Source organism: Cupressus sempervirens, chromosome 6 (assembly GCF_028749045.1).
Source record: "Cupressus sempervirens isolate cs-2001-9-10 chromosome 6, ASM2874904v1, whole genome shotgun sequence".
NCBI classification, from domain to species: Eukaryota; Viridiplantae; Streptophyta; class Pinopsida; order Cupressales; family Cupressaceae; genus Cupressus; species Cupressus sempervirens.
This window is the reverse complement of record NC_143123.1, coordinates 698,397,906-698,410,840: the sequence shown is the minus strand read 5'-3', so window position 1 is coordinate 698,410,840 and position 12,935 is coordinate 698,397,906. Positions and strand designations below refer to the sequence as shown.

Genomic DNA, 12,935 nt, shown 5'->3' with positions numbered 1-12,935 from the left:
GATCTAAACTGACTTACATGTAGAATTTACCACCTTCTCAATTGAAGTCTTTCTTGTGGCTTAAAGTATTCAAGGCTACTAAAGTTTTTTTTAACTCCAATACATTGAAAAAAGGATTCTAGTTGTTTGTTAATGCTCATCAATGATCTTAAATATTAAGGACTATTTTAACAATGGTTGGAGTATTTACTATTTGTTAAGGCTTAAGCACATCTACTATTCGGTGCAAATTAATTAGTGTATTTTGGCTAATACTTTAGGATAATTATATTGTGTAACTTAGTTTAACCTACTAGCACTTGTACAGACCATTTCTCACAAAACATTTTATATTATTTGAAAACAGACCAATTTTGACAAAACATTTTATATGATTTGATACCAGGCAATAGGAGAGCATCCCAAATATGCATCAACAAGGAAGGCTCCAAGTAGTGAGCACAAAAGCAGCACCTGTCCAGTCTATAAAAAAATCAACAGCTTTTGGTATGCTCTCATGCATCTCTATTATCACATATGACAACATATTCTTAACAATTGAATAGTATGCAAGCATTTCAGCTATCTCATTCACTTCAAATTATCACATGAATCCAACATTAGTATCATTTCATCTAATTTGAGTAAAAATGTGTTTAGAGGATAGGGCCATTAAAACTGTCTAGATTGACAACATATTCAAAGTAGTTAAATCACAATTCAAAACTCAAAAAAATGAGAGACCATATAAACATTATGTTGTTGAGGAAGTGCCAAATTGTTAATCCACACAAAAACATTAAACTTACTATCATTTTTTTAATGTTCTACATAAATACAATACACAATGGTAAATTATAAGTCTCTTATTTGAAAAATCTTTTGTCAAGCCTACTCAAAAATAACACTTAACAAATGAATAAATAATAATGATAAATGAAACTATAGATGTTAATTGACACAAGTCTACTCAAACATAACACTTAACACTTAACAAATGAATAAATAATAATAATAAATGAAACTGTAGATGTTACTTGAAACCAAGCATTGCTTTGATTTTAGAATGTGCTAGTCTACTATACCTATAATGAAAGGTGATTCCTTCCACCCCCCTATTCTTTTCTTATCAGCTACATTCTCTTTCAAGTCATATGCTATATGTGGAACATGAACAGATAATTTTCCCCTTCTCTGCATTGCCTAGAATAAATTCAACAAGGGGTCATAAATCACAATAAATTGAACTCCATAGAACTTCCATATTTGGTATTGATATGTTTGAGATTGATGGTTGTTTGAAGCATCCAATTTATAGCTTTTCCTTCATGTCATTTTTTTGCTAATAATCTCAAAACAAAAACTTATAAGAGTTGAACACAATCTCTTATTGCATGGATGTATTTAAAGGAAAACAGAGATAGTTTGAGAGAAATACTAGAGAACCTCAGATAAAAGATGCCATAGACAAATACAAGCTTCCAAATAGTATATTTCTCCATATTCTCAAACAAACATGCTAATGGTGGAAGTTCCTTCATATTCCTATAATCAATTTGACTTGGCTAATTGTGATAATAAAATGATGTATATTTAAATCCATTGTAGGCTTATCTAAATTTTACTATGATTAGCTTGTATGATTTTATGTCCAGCCTTTCTAGAGGTGGGAAAAGAACTCCATGGTTTTGCACACACATTTTTGGGATATTTTATACTTGATGGCAAGGACATAATTAAATTTTACCCAAAGAATACTTTGAATCTTTCTTAAATTGTTATAAAAATTTTTGATCTTATTAAAAAAAGATTATAGAGTTTAAGCCTATAAATTATAATCATAAGACAATAACATTTGTAAAATATATGAAAATTGTTTATTCCTTCAAATTATTCTGAAGGTAGTTGATGTGATTCGATTCATCTCTTATGGATGAGACTTCCCACTCTTTCATAGGAGGAACACATGGTGAGGGTTGTGCTAGAAGTTGCATGTACAATGGAGTTGAAACCTTTAGAGCTCATAGCTCATGCACTTCCTTCTATAGCCACTTGTTCTCTTTCATCAAATTTTTATAGCACTGCTTCAAAAATTTGCACTCCATTTCTATCTACTTCAGGCCATTTGTAAGCAATATGTTCTGGAACTAGACTCCAACCTACCATGGATGAAGGTTGAGCTACTTTTCCAAGGTAATTTTTTCTTCTATGCCATAAATTTATTTGAGCACTTATTTAAAGAGTTTGAACAAGATTTGAGCAATTATATCAAGAATTTGAGCAGTTATTTAGACTTTTTTAACATTTACTTCAAGGATTTGAGCACTTATTTAAAGCTTTTGAGAAATTATAGAAAGAATTTGAGTAGTTATTTAAAGGATTTGAACACTTGATATATTTGAGCACAAATTTAAAGTATTTGAGCACTTATTCAAAAGCATTTGAGCAAATATTTAAAGGATTGAGTGTGTTGTGCTTTTTAAAGCTTCCTTCTAAGAGAGCTGATTGATCTTTGGAAAGGTGGAGCTTCTTTTTGCTATTATCTCCTTCCTCTTCATCACTACCTCTCTAGAATTCCCTCTCATTCTTCCTTTTATTTGTGCCATTGAAACAAAGCCTACCCTCTTCCATGTAAAAGGACAAAACAATGCTATTAGGAGAAGACATGGTGGCCTCTTCATCATATTCGGGTGGGGATATCCATTCATATCAATATCTGTAAGCCACTCTCTAATTAATATTATGCCTAGATATGCTTCTTAGATGTGTGTTGTTTGGGCCACCACCAAAGCTTGATAATATAGTTGAATATGCAGTGAAAATTTGCCAATATCATCCACACACTGATCATTTGCCTATTTTCTTATCTATCTATGGCAACTTACCATAAACATAAACTTAGAAATATTGATATATAATCCATAGAAATATCTAGGCCTCTCAATCATTAGGTAGATTAAGAATGTTGGGCAACAATATCCAACTTGTTCTTTTCAAATATTGGGATTTCTAAATGATTGAGGTTGTGTCTAGAGCCTAGACTTTTAAAACCCACTAGTTTTATGAAATTTGATCATATAGTTTTGAGTTAGAATATAGAGTCTCATATTGAGTTCAATTTATTTATTGTTTGGATTAAATAGATTTTCATTTTCATGAATGACTTATGGACATACACAGTCAAATCTAGAAACAAAAAAATATATATTTCAAAGGAAATGTGGAAATATGATAAGATTAACATGGTTGTAGTAAAGTGATTTAAGGTACTTGAGAATTGGCTTCTCCATAGCCTTTAGCAAGGGCCAAGTATTCATTTATTATTTTCTTAGGGCATGTTCTCTAGGTTCCTCCATATTGTAGGACAATCCTATTTGCATCTATGTCCACTCTGAATGGGGAAATGGTGGATATGCAAGTGTTGAATTAGAAGTAAATAAAATACTTGATGGTTCATGCATTTGTATATGAAAAAAATTCAAGTATCATATTTGTTAAATATTTACTACCATAATAAATTGTAGAGATTAAAAAGAAAGAATCTTTTATAGTTCACAATACCTGGTGATCTGCATATTGATCTACAAATGGCCTATAGAACATCAATAAATGGTATTAAAAAATAGCTTTTTATGAGGATTATGTCAACAAAAACAATTTTCCATAACCACTCAACTAGGACTCTGGGGTACTACATTTTAACCCCTATAAGAGTCCATATCACAACGAATTTCCTAACTACATGTGAACTTCAAATTTTAGATAACATATAGTGATCACCAACTTTCAACAGTACTTTGCAAATCTTAATTAGTATCATATCATACATGTAATTTTATGATCATTCCATGAAAAACATATCAATATAGTCATGGAATGATTCCTTTCTATAAAAACTCAAAAAAATTATTAAAATGTAATGATTTTAACCCTGTGAACAAAAAGTGAAAGGAAAATGCTTTTAAAGTGTCTTCAAATCATGCAATGCTTCTAGAAAAGTCTACTAGTATTTCTTAATCATTAGAAGTTCATAAGAAACAAATGAGAAATTAAAATCACAAAGGAAAAATGCAAAAATCAACTACTTCATAGCATTTGAATCCTAGTCTAATATACACTCCCCTTCATCCCATGCCTTTCAAAAATCAATTGCTATATTGCATTTGAATTCCAATCCAATCTGTACTCCCCTTCATCCCATGCCTTGACCACACAATATTAAGTGTCTCTCAATTGTTCCAACCAATCCATGTAGGTTTTGATTCATTACAAACTCATTAAAGGCCTTAAATCAAGTTTCCCTCATAATCTTGAACTAGTCATTAGGTTTCTAAAATTTGAATTTCTAACTCTTATTTAATTGCTTAATTACAAGCATTCTCAAAAACCAAACTTTGGACTATGATTGGTTTTGGATCCATCTATCATATCAAATGATTTATAAGCCTATAATAATCCCTTAGGCCCTATTTAGATCAAGCCACTTCCAACACTTGAAATATATTCATTAAATGGATTATGAACTAAAAAAGTAATCATTGAAATATAATTTGTTAATGAGACTAGCAAAAAGCATGGAAAATGTGTCTCAATATATTATCATTCACAATTCAAAAATCAATATGTCTAAATGTACAAGGTTATGTGCATTCACTATTCAACAACCATCTTGATATATGTTCAAGGTCAATCATAAAGTGTATTGGCCTAGGTATATGCTTATATAGGTCAAAATTTATTGAGTGAAAAATCACATCGATGGATGGCACATTAGTGACCCTAAGCATGATTATCTACAAAATGTTTATGAAAAAATGTTGCTATTATCAAAACCAAAAGCAAAAACACAACCAAATTTAGCTTTCTAGAAATTTGAGTTACCTCATTTATTCTCCAATAATATTTTTTTTTTAAAATTCCCTTTTTAAAATCATAGAAGTGTTTACATTTTTCTAAACCAATCCTCTTGCAAAATTTTTGGAGATTATTTTTATTACAATGTGGCAATCAACTTATGGATGCATAATCAAGTGAAAAAATGTCATCTTCTATGGTAGCAAAGGAAAAAACATTTTTCCTACTCAACACTGCTATGTAAATGTTCTCAATCTAGATATACCCTAGTTTCATCTACCCAATCAATCTCTTGGTAATATATCATAGCTCTCTTGCCCTTATGGATGTAATAATATCATTTAACCTTACCTCACCTACCCAACTAAGGTTGGTCAAATACTTAGAAACCTAAAAACACCCCCACAACTACCATAGATTTGATTGGCATCTTAATGATTTAAGTTCAAGATGTCATTTGAGTTACTCAGCATACACAAAAAGCTCAACCCTTGCAACTACCATAGATTTGATTAGAATTTTATGATGTCATTTTCTTTACTCAGCATACATAAGAAGCTCAACCCTCGCAACTAACATAGATTTGATAGATTTGATTAGACATCTTACTGATGAAGTTTAGGATGTCCCTTTGAGTTACTCAGCATAGGAAGAAAGCACAACCATCTAGACAATGAGTTAGTCAGTATAGGGGCAATCCATAACCATGCAATAAAGGTCAATTCATGTGTGATTTAAATACCAACCCTCATCCCCTAAACATGAATACCCTTATGTTTGTGGACATAATGATTTAGCATTTGAACCTTACATCACCTACCCAATTAAGTAATGACAAATAGTCAAAAACCTAAAAAACATGGCACACAACAACCATAGGTTTGAATAAAATCTTAATGATTAAGTTAAAGATGTCCTTTGAGTTACTTCACATAAGTAAGAAGCTCAACCCCTACTACCATAGGTTTGATTAGCATCTTAATGATTAAGCTTAGGATGTCCTTTGAGTACTTAGCATAGGAAAGAAGCTCAACCATGTCAACTACCACATAGGTTTGATTAGCTTCTTACTGATTATGTTTAGGATGTCCTTTGAGTTTCTCAACATAGGTAAGAAGCTCAATAATGCACACAATGATCAGTTGTAGGGGTCATGCAATAGAGGTCATTTCATGGGTGATTTAAATAGAAACCCTCATCCTTTAAACACTAATACTCTTGTGCGTATGGATTTAATAATATAGAATTTGAACCTTACACCACCTACCCAAATAAGGCAATGTCAAATACTTAGAAACCTATAAACACACCCATGCAACTAACCACAGATTGACTAGAATCTTAATGATTAAGTTGAAGATGTCATATGAGTTACTTAGCATAGGAAAGAAGCTCAACCCCAACTACCACAGGTTTGATTAGCAACTTCATGGTTAAGCTGAGGATGTCCTTTGAGTTACTCAGCATAGACAAGAAGCTAAATAAAGGTCACTAGATAAAATTCATGCATTGCAGGGTTGCAATTAACACCATTTCATGTGATTTAAATAAAAATCCCGACCCTCTAAACCTAGATGACTGCATACACATAGAACATATATAATTCTTATAATTGTGGTATATATTCTATAATGCTACATTAATACAAGAAATTTGAGCACACAGTTGCACCAATTGGTGCACAACACATCCATACCCTACTCCAAAGCTTCCATTCTCCACAACCTTCAAGAAAGTAGATAAAGGTTGTAGAGTCCATCTTTTACACTAGTCAATAATTGCATTTTCTTGTTTAGCTCACACAAGGCCTACATTAATACAAGCAATTTGAGCATAATTGCACCATTTGGTGCATAAAACATCCATACCATGTTCCAAAGCTTTCATTCTCCACAAACTACAATAAAATAGACAAAGGTTTTAGAGTTCATTTTTTACACTAGTCAATAATTGCATTTCCTTATAAGTTTAGCCCACACAAGACAATGCACAGAATGTCCATACCCTATTCCATCCATAGGCTGCTAAGAGGAAGACAAAGGTTGTAGTGTTCATCTTTCAAACCTATCAATTGCATTTTCTTATAGAATCCTAAAGCCCTTTCAAGTTTTAATATATCCATTTAGTGAATACCCAATAAGTTAGGCAATCCATTAGAATAAATTTCTTTAAAGCATTTTTTACAATAGTTCATGTGCATTGTCTTTGCAACTACAATTTTCATACATGTCAAATAGAATTTCTAGCAACATCTAACACAATTACAAAACCCTTAATGTTTAAATAAATTTTATATTCCCAAGCCATTTTGCAACAAGCCATTGCTACTGTGAATGGTCAGATGCACAATTTAACTACTCTTGAGGTTCCCATTTTACAACAAGCCACTGCTACCATGAATGGTTAGATGCATAGTTTGGCTACTCTTGAGGAAACTTGCACCTTCATATGACTTCTTATAATGTAGAAAGGAAAATTTAGATATGACATCGAGGTGAATAGGAGACAATTGTCAAAAATATTACAGTTACAAATTAGATGGCAAAACAAAAAAGAGGTGGGGTAATGACCACTAGAGTGTGCTCCTTAATCCTAGCCACATGAATCATGTTTCCTTGTTAATAGACATGTTTTGGATACAATGTATATTTCATTACTAATTTAACAACTCCAAACTTAAAGGTTGCAGTGTGTTAAAGATAATAATATAAAAGTTATTAAGCCTAGAAAATAAAATTTCCATGCATCAATGATAAATTTCTCAAAAGACTCTTGATCTAAGCCAGGATAATTCTAATGGTTTTGGATGGTGTCTTGGATTGGGAAATTTTGTTATAATAAGCAAAAGCATAAAAAGCTCTTTTTAGAAAGCTAGTATTATTTCATTCATCCAAAATAGTTCTTAAGTTGACTACATCGACAACAACTACTGGAGCCCCACCATGCCCTTCTCTTTGCTATTTTAAAGAAATTAACTTAAAATAATACCAAATTCTATAGAAAAAATCTAATAAGGCAGACATACTTCCTTGTGATGTATTTTTGCACTTCATAATCTTTTGGCTTGGATTGGTTTTTATTGAATATATATGTTTTAATTTAATTTAGTTCCAACAATTGAATTTTCATAAAAGAGTGCATTCTTCTGTGCAACATTAATTACCCCTCCCAACATTCTCTAGAAAGTGTCCCAGTGGCTATAGTATGACCCAGAGGATCCTAGGCAGTCCTCCAACATAATAGGTTAATCTAAGTTACACAATATAATGTTTGATAAACAACATGCAAACAATTAGATTCATACATCTTATGTGAATGAGTTCATATCTACTTGTAGTTGTAAAGCTAGTTGTTCTTGTATACTAGCTACCACTTACTTATCTTCGAATGAGCATCTTGTAAGGAAACTCCTATATTCTCTTCAATTACATATTTGGGAAGATTTTTGTTATATGAGATCTCTCTAAAAGAAGCATATTACCTTGAATGTGAAACATCTTCATGGATTTTACCTCTAATCTTTTTCATTTGTTGAATCTCCCCTAAAAATTGATACTTGAAGGAGCATCAAATGCCTAGCCTTTCCCTCAACTTCTACTTCCCTTGATTCACCCCACTAATAAAACACATTTGATTTGACACTTTCTCTACAAGGATTTTTCCTGAGGGGATTAAACCTAGTATTATTTAAGGATCTGAATGCCCATGAGCATTTATTTTTGAATCATCAATAAAGGCGTTGAAATCTTAGAGATTGTAAATGATAGGAAATGCAAATAGTTAACCATCAAAATTTTAAACCCTAAATGTAATTTTTATTGTATTACAATATCTAAGGTTCTAAAATATTAGAATTGAATATGAATAACATGTATCTATCACACATAATGAACTTATGGATAGAAAATACAATACCCACCTCATGTTAGACTGATAGCCCAAGGAGCTCAAATTTGTGGGGCACTGAAACATATACCCAATTTTGTAATCAAGGGTGTCCAAAGAGAGATTTTTATTTTTATTCTTTAGTAATGATGATCTTTCATTCAAATTGGCCTACAAATAAGTCAATCTAGATCCTGTAAACTAATCTAAAATGGTATCCTATCTAAATTTTTCTGATGGAGTGTTGGCTTCACAAGTCAAAATTAAAAAATTGAAGAAGATAAATTGGTAAGACTTTAGTAACCTACTATACTAACCAAATCAATGGAGGATACTACTAAGTACGCTAAGGATTCAAGCGTAGAGATTTTGAATATCTTAGGAAAATTCAAGGAAACCCTTACACCATGCTCCAACTAGCTCCTTCGTGTGCTTCATCAAACATTAATAAAATCTAAAATGATTTTTCATTTTAAAGTTAAGCTCATGTTGATTAAAATTTTGACCGACATGGGCTTAGATTTAAAGAAAAAAAGAAAATTTTCCTTCTACAACCCAACCAACCTAAACCTTTTTAAATGATGGTAAAAAAATTTGGTGAAAAAATGAGGTCAAATGTAGTAGTGATAATTGTAGTAACACAAGATTGGTGCATGGTAGAGATGTATCTAATCCAACAACTTTTAGATCTTCCTCAGTCAACACATTCTGATCCCATGGGGATGAATCAAGAATATCATCAATTGTGACAACATCTTATTGTTCACTTCATTCTACTAATTGTCTGATTTCCTTTACACAAGTTTTGTAGCTTCTTCTACATTGTCCTCATCCTCCTTGACTGCTTCATGTCTTTCTTCTCCTTCATTATATTTTTTATAAACTGATGGAATAAGAAACTCAAATTCTTACATCCATATACTTATGCTCTCTTACTCAACTTCATGAGCTTTATTCATCATAATTTTGTAAGCCCTCTCCTTTGGCATAAATTTCTTAAAATAACATTTTAGGGCTATAGACATATGTGTCTTCCCTAAATTTGGTATTGTTTGTGCTAATGTGGTCTCCCTAGTCTATCTTTTAGTGGATATTTCCCAATTCCACTTAGCATCAAGGGTATGTGCAAGATAATGGTCAACCAATTTATGATGTTTGAAAATCCAAAAAATCAAGGTTATGTTAACTTGAAACATAATTTTAAAGTAGTTATGGGTTTTATATCAAAAAGTTGTAAGAAAAGAATCTATAGGAAATTAAACAAAATTTCTAAACTACAAGGCCTTATCTAGAGAAAAAATAATTTTATTTTTCAAAATTTTGGATCTTAATGTAGTTATACAAAAATATTGGGGAAAAAATAAAAAGTAAGCATATGTCTAACCACCTTGATCAAAATCATATGGTAATATCTTTTAGTATAATTATAGATTAAAAAAAAGTAGACTCATGGTCAGATGTGACACATATTTTTTGGTATTTTTATTCCAAATAAATAATTAGATATGAATTTTCTAGTATAACTTTTCTAGAATAAAAAAACTCCCATGTCTGACCACCTTAACAAATTTGAAACTTTACAAAATTAATTTTTTATTTTCCCTATACTAGGTGAAGCATAGAAAGTGATGCAACTTTTGGATTTCAAAAATGTTATATCATTTGAAAGTTATAGCTATTTTTCAATCAATATGTGAATCAACACTATACATACATCTTCATTAAAAATTAACTAATAAATATTTATCAAACTCATAATTTGACAACAATTATATCGAGGGAATCTTGAGAGTATTATAAAAAACCCCTTTTCATTTCATTGAATTTTGATGAAAATAATATTTTTAAATGGCTACTTGAAGTCTGAATGTCAGTGAAACCTATCTCAAACATGTTTTTTGAGTTGACCAAAGAGGTTTGGTAAATACCAAGCCTAATCGGGTACTCAATCTCAAATCAAGTACTCGATACTAGATTGGGTACTTAATATGAAATTAGGAACTTGAAAAGTGGCAGCTAAAATTCTTTCAAACATTTATAGCCCAGCCCAACTTTTGGTAATTTTAGAAATTTTGAAGGAAAACCACTCAAATTTGGGAACTGTGGGCATTATTATTATTAACTATCATTATTATATATGATTATGATTACTATTATTATGAAATATAATATAGTAATATATATGGTTATTATTATTACTAAATTATTAAATATAATATAGAAATATATATGATTACTATTATTATATGATCTAGTAATATATTATTATATTAAGATATATAGTATTATATTATTATTAAATATAATATTGTCATGAAATGCATCGAAAGGTGTCATAAGATAACTTATGACCCCTTTCAACACATTCAAACCAACCAAATAGGTCCCTAGAGGTCGTAGGGCCCCTATGGACATATGTTGTCATAAAATGTGTCAAAAGAGGTCATAGGTTATCCTATGACCCCTTTCGACACATTCAATCCAACCAAATAGGTTCCTAGGGGTCCTAGGGCCTTGAGGGACATCTTTTGTCATGAAATGTGTGAAAGGGGTCATTGGTTATCCTATGACCCCTTTCAATGCATTTAAACCAGCAAAATAGGTCCTTATGGGTCATAGGAGCCTTAGGGACGTATGTTGTCATGAAATACATTGAAAGGGGTCATAGGTTATCTTATGACCCATTTTAATGCATTCAAACTAACAAAATAGGTCCATAGGGATCCTTGAGTCCCTAGGGACATATATTGTCATGAAATGCATTGAAAGGGGGCATATGATAACCTATGATCCCTTTTGTTGCCATGAAATATGTCAAAATGAGTCATAGGATAACCTATGACCGCTTTCGACACATTCCAAACAACCAAATAGCTCACTAGAGGTCCAAGGGCCCTTAGGGACATATTTTGTCATGAAATGAGTCAAAATGGGTCATAAGTTATCTTATGACCCCTTTCAAAGCATTCAAACCAACCAAATAGGTCCCTAGGGATCCTAGGGCCCTAGGGACATATGTTGTCATGAAATGTATGAAAAGGGGTCATAGGATAATTTATGACCCCTTTCAACACATTTGAACTGACCAAATAGGTCCCTAGGGATCTTAGGGCCCCTAGGGGCATATGTTGTCATGAAATGTGTCAAAAGAGGTCATAGGATAACCTATGACCCCTTTTGACGCATTTGAACCAACAAAATAGTGTCCCAAGGGTCCTTGTCATAAAATGTGTTGAAAGGGGTCATAGCATAACCTATGAGCCCTTTCAACAAATTTGAACTGGTCAAATAGCTCTCCAAGTGTCCTAGGGCCCCTAGTGACATATGTTGTCATGAAATGCATCAAAAGGGGTCATAACATAACCTATGACCCCTTTCGATGCATTCGAAACAACCAAATAAGTTTGTAGGAGTCATAGGGCCCCTAGGGACATGTGTTGTCATGATATGTGTCTAAATGGGTCATAGGATAACCTATGACTCCTTTTGATGCATTTGAACCAACCAAATAGGTTGCTATATATATTTTGTCATAAAATGAATCAAAAGGGGTCATATAATAACTGATGACCCTTTTTGACACATTTGAACCAACCAAATAGGTCTCTAGGGGTCCTAAGGACCTTAGGGACATATTTTTTCATGAAATACATTGAAAGGGGTCATAAGATAACCTATGACCCCTTTCGACACATTCGAACCAACTAATTAGATACCTAGTGATCCTATAGCCCCTAGGGACATATATTGTCAGCTAATGCATCAAAAGGGGTTATAGGTTATCTTATGACCCCTTTCAACACATTTGAACCAACCAAATAGGTCACTAAGGGTCCTAGGGCCCATAGGGATATATGTTGTCATGAAATGCATCAAAAGAGGTCATAGGATAACCTATGACCCCTTTCAATCCACTCAAACCAACCAAATAGTTCCCTAGGGGTCCTAGGGCCTCTAGGGACATGTGTTGTCATGAAATGCATCAAAAGGGGTCATAGGATAACCTATGACCCCTTTTAATGCATGTGAACTAACTAAGTAGGTCTCTAGTGGTCCTAGGGCACCTAGGGACATATATTTTCAAGTAATGCATTGAAAGGGGTCATAGGATAAAATATGACTCCTTTTGATGCATTCAAACCAACCTAATAGGTCTGTAGTAGTCCTAGGGTCCCTAGGAACATATGTTGTCATGAAATGCATCAAAAGGGGTCATA

At 32.3% G+C, this 12,935-nt stretch overlaps 1 pseudogene; it reads right to left on the bottom strand.

The window, feature by feature from the left end:
* Positions 1-1,899: 1,899 nt before the first annotated feature.
* On the bottom strand, positions 1,900-2,670 carry LOC149554121 (homeobox-leucine zipper protein HAT14 pseudogene; annotated as a pseudogene).
* Positions 2,671-12,935: the final 10,265 nt, after the last annotated feature.